This window comes from Cupressus sempervirens, chromosome 7 (assembly GCF_028749045.1).
Source record: "Cupressus sempervirens isolate cs-2001-9-10 chromosome 7, ASM2874904v1, whole genome shotgun sequence".
NCBI classification, from domain to species: domain Eukaryota; kingdom Viridiplantae; phylum Streptophyta; class Pinopsida; order Cupressales; family Cupressaceae; genus Cupressus; species Cupressus sempervirens.
Genome location: NC_143124.1, coordinates 202,941,371 through 202,949,769, shown reverse-complemented (window position 1 = coordinate 202,949,769; position 8,399 = coordinate 202,941,371). Strand labels below are relative to the sequence as shown.

At 34.9% G+C, this 8,399-nt stretch overlaps 1 pseudogene; it reads left to right on the top strand.

Annotated features, from left to right (window-relative positions):
- Positions 1–575: 575 nt before the first annotated feature.
- On the top strand, positions 576–995 carry LOC149546200 (oleosin pseudogene; annotated as a pseudogene).
- The last annotated feature ends 7,404 nt before the right edge of the window (positions 996–8,399 follow it).

The following is an 8,399-nucleotide window of genomic DNA, read 5'->3' as shown; positions in this document are numbered from 1 at the left end:
AAGGCAGCCTCCCTGATAGCTTGTTGTTGATCAGATCAGGAAAATCTATGTATGAGTTGCACATGGAAGATGAGAAAGCTCCGCTAAAATTGTTTCCTGATAAAATTAAGCTTGTGAACTTGATGCATATCAGTTGTTGAATGGAACCGTTGAAGTGTTTGCCTGAGAGATCAAGGTATTCGGGAATGCCTATCAGCTGTACACTTGGATCTTGGAGGGGTACAAGCACTAGTTAACTAATAATGACATACAAGGGACTGCTGTCAAGAATATAATAAAAATATTTCATGGGCCACGACGAATTTGGATAGCCGTTGATGTAATAATCATCTTAAGTGACCTAATATTTTAATGCCGTGGAGAGCAACTATCAATAAAAATTCCGCCATTAAAATCAGTCCCAACTCTAGAAATAACAGGAAAGTTGGTGAAAGATTCCATAGCCACGTGTCATAACCTACATTTTATTGTTAAAATATCTGACAGCCCAAATATCTCATCCACCTATATTAACACCGGATTGAAGAATCTCCCAATTAAAAAGTAGAGTTTCCTAGCTTTTCCAACGTTTGCAAATGGTCGAAGGATATCGCAAATTTGTGAATAAAATCCATGAATTTGCACCAACCTCCACTAAGATTTTGGGTGCCGCAGCCCTGGTCACATTGGGGGCGGTTTTATCGTCTATCGTAGGGCTAACTGGGGTTGTTTTGGCCCCTGTTTTGGTACTTCTAAGCCCTGTTTTGATACCTATGGGAGCCCTGCTATTTGTGACATTTTTAAGGCTTCTATCCGCTGGTCTCTTTGTGGCGGCTATTGTTTTTGGGGCTTTGTGGTTTTATAATTATTTGAATGGCCGACGTCCTCCTGGTTTTGATCAGGTGGATTATGCGTGCATGAGGATTGTTGATACTACGAATCATGTGAAAGTTTATGCCAAGGAATATGGTGGATATTTGCAGGGAAACAAGCAAGATGCTGCACCAGGGGCTTAAATATATTTTCTCTTCTTTGTTTTCTATTTCGTAAAATCCTGCTCTCGTCTTCATGTAAGGATGGGCTTGAAATGAATTGTGTGTTCGTATTGTCATTAGGGTATCTTTTTTCGATCTCTGGGTGTTATGGTATTATCTGTGTTAAGATATCATCTGCGTAAATGCGTTGGCAAGCTCGTCGGCTGTAAAAATAAAGTCGCTTTCTCTATGAATGGATGCATTTGAGTTTTTGTGGTTTCATTTTTTTCTTTTGGTCTAGTGGTGGAGAACTTGTACTCTTGAAAGAGAGGTCACAAGTTCAAATCCCACTGGGGGATAGGGTATGTATGCCTCGTTTGTAGTGTCAAGCGCCTCTCGAAAAAGAGTACGAGGTAGTCCCATATCACTGTCACCATATGTAAACTCAAAAATTATGGCATACTGTCGTGGACTATAAAACCACCTTTCCTCACCTTTCTTTTTTCCTTTTTCCGTTTTCCCATAGGATTCTTGAGTTTTTGGTGGAAAAAGGAAATCAGCTTTTTACTAACGAAGTATTGAAGAGTATATATTTTAATACAATTTAGACAGTAGATAAATTTATTAAAATAGAAAAGATCCATTTTGACAATAACAGAAATAATGACTAAATTGTGATTTTATATTTACAAATTTGTAAAACAATTATTTTAAGTTGTTTGTTGAGTTGGGAGGATAATGTTTAACTGATCGAAAAGTACATCCTTCGTTACCTTTCTTGGTTTTTTTTTTTTTTTTTTTTTTCCAGATTTTAGGACTCTAGGTTTATTTGATTTCTTTAATTTTGAATTCTTTTTAAAATGTTGTGTCAAGAGAACTTATTTTAATTAGCTGTTATAAGACTTGACTTAATATTGTTAATTTGCATGTTAACCAATATATATATGTGAAACTCACTATTATAAGACTAGACTTGACTTCATATTGTTAATTCACGTGTTAACCAACTGTGTGCATGTGATCCATCCATCATCTCTTATTTTACTTATTATATAATCCTATAAAGCATTAGTTACGGATGAATGTGTGAAACAACTCAATATGGATTATATTATTTTGTTCTAAGGTAGAATTCCTAGAACAACAAAATCTAATACTATCTTTTTTACATTAGAAATGAACATCTTTGTGAACTATAACAAAATTTGAAGTCATAAATTTGGAGTTGTAGTTAAAGTGGTTTGGAATTAGTTTCATTACCATGAGATTGAACCATAATTGAAAAAGAGCCATCTTCCTAGAACAACAAAATCTAATACTATCTTTTTTACATTAGAAATGAACATCTTTGTGAACCATAACAAAATTTGAAGTCATAAATTTGGAGTTGAAGTTAAAATGGTCTGGAATTAGTTTCATTACCATGAGATTGAACCATAATTGAAAGAGAGCCATCTTGTAATTTGTAAGTATAGAAATGAGGTATCATTCTATGGCATCAAGTTGTTGGTGAAGCTATTTATTGTATGCTTTCTTTTCCAATTTTAAAATGTGTATTTGTGAAGTGTCATTATCTCCATGCTAATACCAAGGAAATTTTCGGTCATCTTTGTTTGTAACTTCAGTATAATGTTCTTTATTTATTGTTGCTTGTAGATTTGGATGTGCGAGTGTTTTTTTGTATTTATTTATTGTTAGTTCCTGCCGTAGGCAGGATACTATAGCATCCAGTGGGTGTCTTTTTTGTCTTTTTCTGATGTCTAGCGAAATCAATTTATTTTTTCCAAAACAATGATCTAATATGATGCATGTATACTGTTTTTGGAATTTTTTATTTTATCAATTTGATTTGATCAATTTTTACATAGATTTGTACCATGAACAGTCAGTGTTGGGAAATTTTTAAAAACTTTTCATTTGGCAATTGTGTTTTTTTGTTTGCTTTATGGAAGTCGTCAATAAAAATGAAGATGTAAAGTTAGTGCTTAGAAAAGACACATCTCTACTCTACTTAATGTTGTGTGACAACTGCATTTACTAGGAGTGGTGTTAGGGGAAAATAAGTTGAAAGGTACAATCTTGAAAGCATCTAATTGATGCCTCTTAGAAATGTGTGTGGATTTATCATCACATTTTGTGATGATTGTAGAGACTTTGGAAAAGTAGGATGTGAAACTTGAGTGTCGAGCATTAATATTTTTTGAAAATAGTAGATTAGGTCTGTCCAAATTCATATCTATTTAATGCTTGTGTCAGAGGAACATATTTTAATATTAACTTTGGACTGTACATGCATAAGTGTCGATTGCATAAACAGTGGATCATTTAAATTTTGAAATCTTTCGTACATTGCAAGATCTCTTAAGGAATGGTGCGGTCATAGTCAATGTCGGCTTTGACAAGTTACAAATAGAGGTTTCATCATGTCTACATGGTTATTAGATTGAAAAAGAAGAATTTGCAGAGTGAGAGTGGTCTTCCTTCTTGTGAGGTAAGCAAGTTTTCTTTTTTCGCATGCTGGGTGCCATGGTTGTTTTTTCTTGGCTTTTCTAAGTGCTGTGGTCTTTCTGTGATATGGGTCTTTTTTGGATTTCGGTGTGGTGGGGGATTTTATATTTGTATATGGAATTACATATTCTAATATAACTTTGTAGTTCTTATTATATATGCACATACATATGGTGTTTGTTGGTTTATTTGTTAGTTCTTCTTCAGTATTGATTTATATATGATTTCCTTGGCTGGGAATTGATTCAGATTTGTATGGAATTTGTGGGACTATATGTGTTTTATACAGTATAGATTAGATTTGCTTATGATTATTTCAGACTCAATCGATTAATTTGATGATGATGATAGTTATATATGTACTCCGCTCGGTAATTTCTCTGCTGTGTCTTATCGTAACGGATTGAATCTTGTTCCTTGTTGAACTGATTTCATGGGAGCTATCGTAAATATGGATCAGTGGTGAATACGATAATTGTTGATGGTGGTTTAATGCATGACTGGTTTCATTCTTTCTAGACTTTGGGGGTTCTGTTCTGCTTTATCATCGTACTGTAGCTTTGCATATTTTGAGGTGGACTTCATGTGACAATAGGTTATTTGCCTTAAGCTTAGATCAGTTGGTCTTAAAGGAGGTATCGAGTGACTTTTCTCATTAATATACAGAACAAATGGTGATGGTTCTTGGATATTTTAAAGGATTGTCTTGCTTTACAGTTTTCTTTCTCCATCCTAAAATATCGCAGAGAAGCCAACTGGATGCTAAGATCTGCATCACTAAAAGAAAAATTGAAAGTGATTTCAGAAACTCTTAGGTTTCTATACGTTAACGGGAACTTTAGAAATCGAAGTGATTTGATTTGAGAAAAGAAGTACCCGAATTGTATCTCTGACCATGGTGGTTTTGAGAAATCTTCTACTTGTGGAGCCACGTGACTTTCTCCCCACTGAGCAACTGAAGGCTTCCGGACCAAGCCTGCAACTCCCTTAACTATGTTCATAATTTGTTCCTTATTGAACACTAGACATTTGAAAGTTCGCCGATCATTACACAAGAGCTAATATTGGGCGTCGGTTCTTCAATTGAACCTCAATTTGAAACACTCCCTTCTTATCCGAACATCATAATTTGAAGTGCAAATGTTTTTTCCTGTCCAAGCACATTGCACGAAACCAATAAGAAAAATCCCTTGATAAACAAAGCGTAAAGTGTTTCTTTTAAGTCAAAATCGGATGTTAATTTGGAGTCTGCTTTGAAAGACTGCAAAGAGGTTCTTTCCATTTGTTTAGTAAATTGTTCAATCTTGTAGCCCGGGATTTACATCTGTGGCCCTTGGTAAATAAACGGTAAAATTTGCCTTCTTAATCACAATCACATGTCAATTTGGAATACAGGACCCTGCTTTGGAAAACCGCAAGAAGATGTCTCTCCATATACTTCGCAAAGGAAAGGAAAGCGAGGGCGGGGGAAGAGAGGGCTTTGAGGAGGAGATATGTAGTGGGCAAGGTGTTCTTGTATTTGATAAGAGTGCAGAGGTAGAGCGCCAAGGAGGGAGGCCACCATGTTCTGAGAAACAGGGGCAGCCCCTGCCTCTTGAGCCTCCATGTACCGCTGGTGGTGACCACCCACACTCCCACCTGCAATGCCTGAGACAACACCACCCACCACTTTGATCTCGCCCAAGCCTCCCATGCCAACACTGCGATTTCACAACCCACAATGTACATACAGCACGCCACTGCCACTCTGTACACCACCCCCGCTACAATTTTGTTTTCATAACGCCCTAACCCCCCATCCCCTCGATTCTGAAGCCTCTTCCCTTTTCGACAACCTCTCGACGCCCTCTCTGCCCCTGACACCACGCTAATGATGAGAACCAAGATGTTAGCCAGCACAGAGATCTCGCCATAAATAGGCAGCCCCTTCACCTGCCCCAGCCACACTATGATTGATTCCAATCTCATATCTCCGCTTGCTTCTGCTGATGTCTCCTCCTCTTCTTCTTCTTCTTCTTCTTATGGAATGATTGCTTCAATCTTACGGGGGACTATGTTTTCTCTCTTTTTCTTTTGGCCCAGCCAACTATGCCGACTCTGGGACAGGTGTGAGAGTGGGGGTGGAATCCTAGTCACAGACGGCACTAACTGCTAGTCTTCACAGGAGCAATTTCATGCAAGATTGTCTCTGTATTTTTCCAACCAGCACGTGGACAATAGCAAAGGAAAGAATATTACTATATATTTTGATTTTGTTTATGTGTAAAGTTTAAATTATATATGAAATATTTAGATATTACTTTTGTTTTCATCATCTACTAAATTGCCTGCGTAGTTGTTCATATGAACATTTAATTCTTGGTGTAAAGAGCGAGGAGGCAGATGCATGATTGATTCTTAGCAGAATTAGATATCTAGAAAATAAATGCATCTGACTATTTTAGCTAACTCTTTGTTGTGGAAAAGACAAGTGTAGATATCCAGTCATTGTTTACTATTTGCAGAGACGAAAGATAAGGCCTACTTTGAATTCAACTTGAGTTTTCGACCGCTGGCAAAAGAACATTGCTGTATCTTTCTATCATTTATTAAGTGGTTTCAGAATATATTACAAATCTTTCCTACCACCATTTACATTTAAAGATCTTTACAGGTGGTTTAATAGTAAAAAGGATAAGATATTTTTCCCTCAGAAGTAATGAGAAGCTTGAATAGGACTTCTATCTTATACGGTATACAAGAAATTATTTTCGTGGAAGTGTCGACTCTCAGTGGCGTATGTTTTATATATCCGGTGGTTTTGGCATGAACTATGGGTTGTGCAAGTGGGGCTTAACGTAGTCACATCATAATGGTAGGGGTCTAAGGGGAAATTTGAGAATATGATCATTGTTGAATCCTTGGTTTTCAAGTGCTAAATTATTCATTAAATTGGCATTGCCATTTCTAGCATTATTTCATTAGCTAGTCGTTGTTATAGTTTGTTCAGTACTCTTATTATTATTTTCAACCTCCTACACATCTTTTAGGCTATGGTTTATAATATTTATTCTCACTACTAATGTTATACTTACCATGTCTAGAACTCTTATTTTGTTGTTACGTTAATAACATAAAATTAAATTAAGGTTAAATAAATAACAAACATATGGTTAAATTGTATATCTTGACTACTATATTTAAGTAATTATATTACCTTTAATACATCTTTAGACATAGCCAAATAAATTAAATAAAATAACCTTATGTGAATCTACTACATGTTCACATCCTAACACTATTATCCCGCTTTATATACATATTTCTCCTTATTTTCTTCACACTAAAATTTAATTCTAAATCCAACTAATGCTTTTCATTATTTACATAACCCCTTACTTTATTCATCCTATTTAGTAATACCTATGGGTGCAAAGTCTATGTGCTAATTTTACTTCCTAGGTCCTAGCTAGGAAGCTTGCCCTTTACCTAAGGCTTCTAAATTGCCTAAATTACCTTGCAGCACGTGCAAGACTTTTTCCCATGGGCGTGAGTGGGAAAGGAAGACTACATTAAATCCCTGACCCCATGCCTAGGGCTAGGCACCTATGGGAAAGAGACAAAGTCATGATTAAGTGAAGACTTTGGTTGATTTTGTTTGTTTTTTTAACTTTTTAAACTCCATACTTTCTTTAGAGGTAAGGATTGTGTTCTCAGTTCTAGCACATGCCCAACATATGTAGGCATCTACTCATATTTTCTTTGGATAAACAGGGAAAATAAAATTCTTATTGATAGCTCACTTGTTGTAATCAATCTGTTGATTGTTGCTCTTTAACAATAGGTTTGCATTATCTCCTCCATCTATTTAAGATGTACAAATAACGATTTATTCAAAACAAAAATATGAGTAGATGCCTACATGTGTGCGGTTTCCTTTGATCTTTTACTATTTTACCATTTCTTGTGAATTTATAAGTTGTGTTCTATCAAAGCCTCTGATGCAACCATTGATGTAGTTTGTCTTGTAATCTCTTTAACGAGTGTTTCAAGTCACTGTTGCAAGCATACATATTTCATTTCTGTGTTCATTGTGTGTCTTTCTTTGCACAATATTGATACTGTTTTCCACAACACTTACCTTCTAATTGTTTATTTCAAAATATATAGGAAACTCTTTCCGTCTAATATTTTCCACAATCATCGTAAATGGTGTATATCCAAATAGGCAAAAAAAAATTGAAATATATTTTGTTCTTCATATAAGAAAAATTAAATTGATTGGAAATATTTTTGGAAATTACTTTTACATTTACAACATTACAATTAGACAACTTAATTCACATGTCCATTGTGTCATAAATTTAATGTATTACACTTGTAATATAGGCATTTGTTTTACATATTGAAATTTTAATGTAATTGAGTACAGTATGATTAATTATACTCCTTTTACCACATGTGCTAGGCTTATCAAGAGTGTTCAATATCTTCAAGTGCACGTACAAAGTAGATCGATCAGGTATGTATCCATGTAAAATGGTCACTTTTAAACTCTCATTATTTGCTTTTACGTGAGTAAGCACAGATCAAATTGATATGTTCTATAAAAAACTATTAACAATATATAGAAATTTTAAATTATGCTTACATTAGATGCCAAGGGTGGTTGACATTCATATATAGTTATTACCATTGGGCGAATGGTAGATATGAATCATTTCTTTTGTTAAATAATAATTCCTAGTGGAAATAGTAAAATTTAGTTTTAACTAAATGTGTGTCCATCTATTTCTATATTCATTTGCCTTACATTAATAGATTTCATGAATAACATTGCTCTTGTCTAATTTTTTAACAAATTGTGGCAGATTTGACCTTGTCAAAATGTGTGACCGAATTTTTATTCCAAGCCCCAGTCCCCAATGGGATTTTCCAATTAGTAATCCAATTGAAACT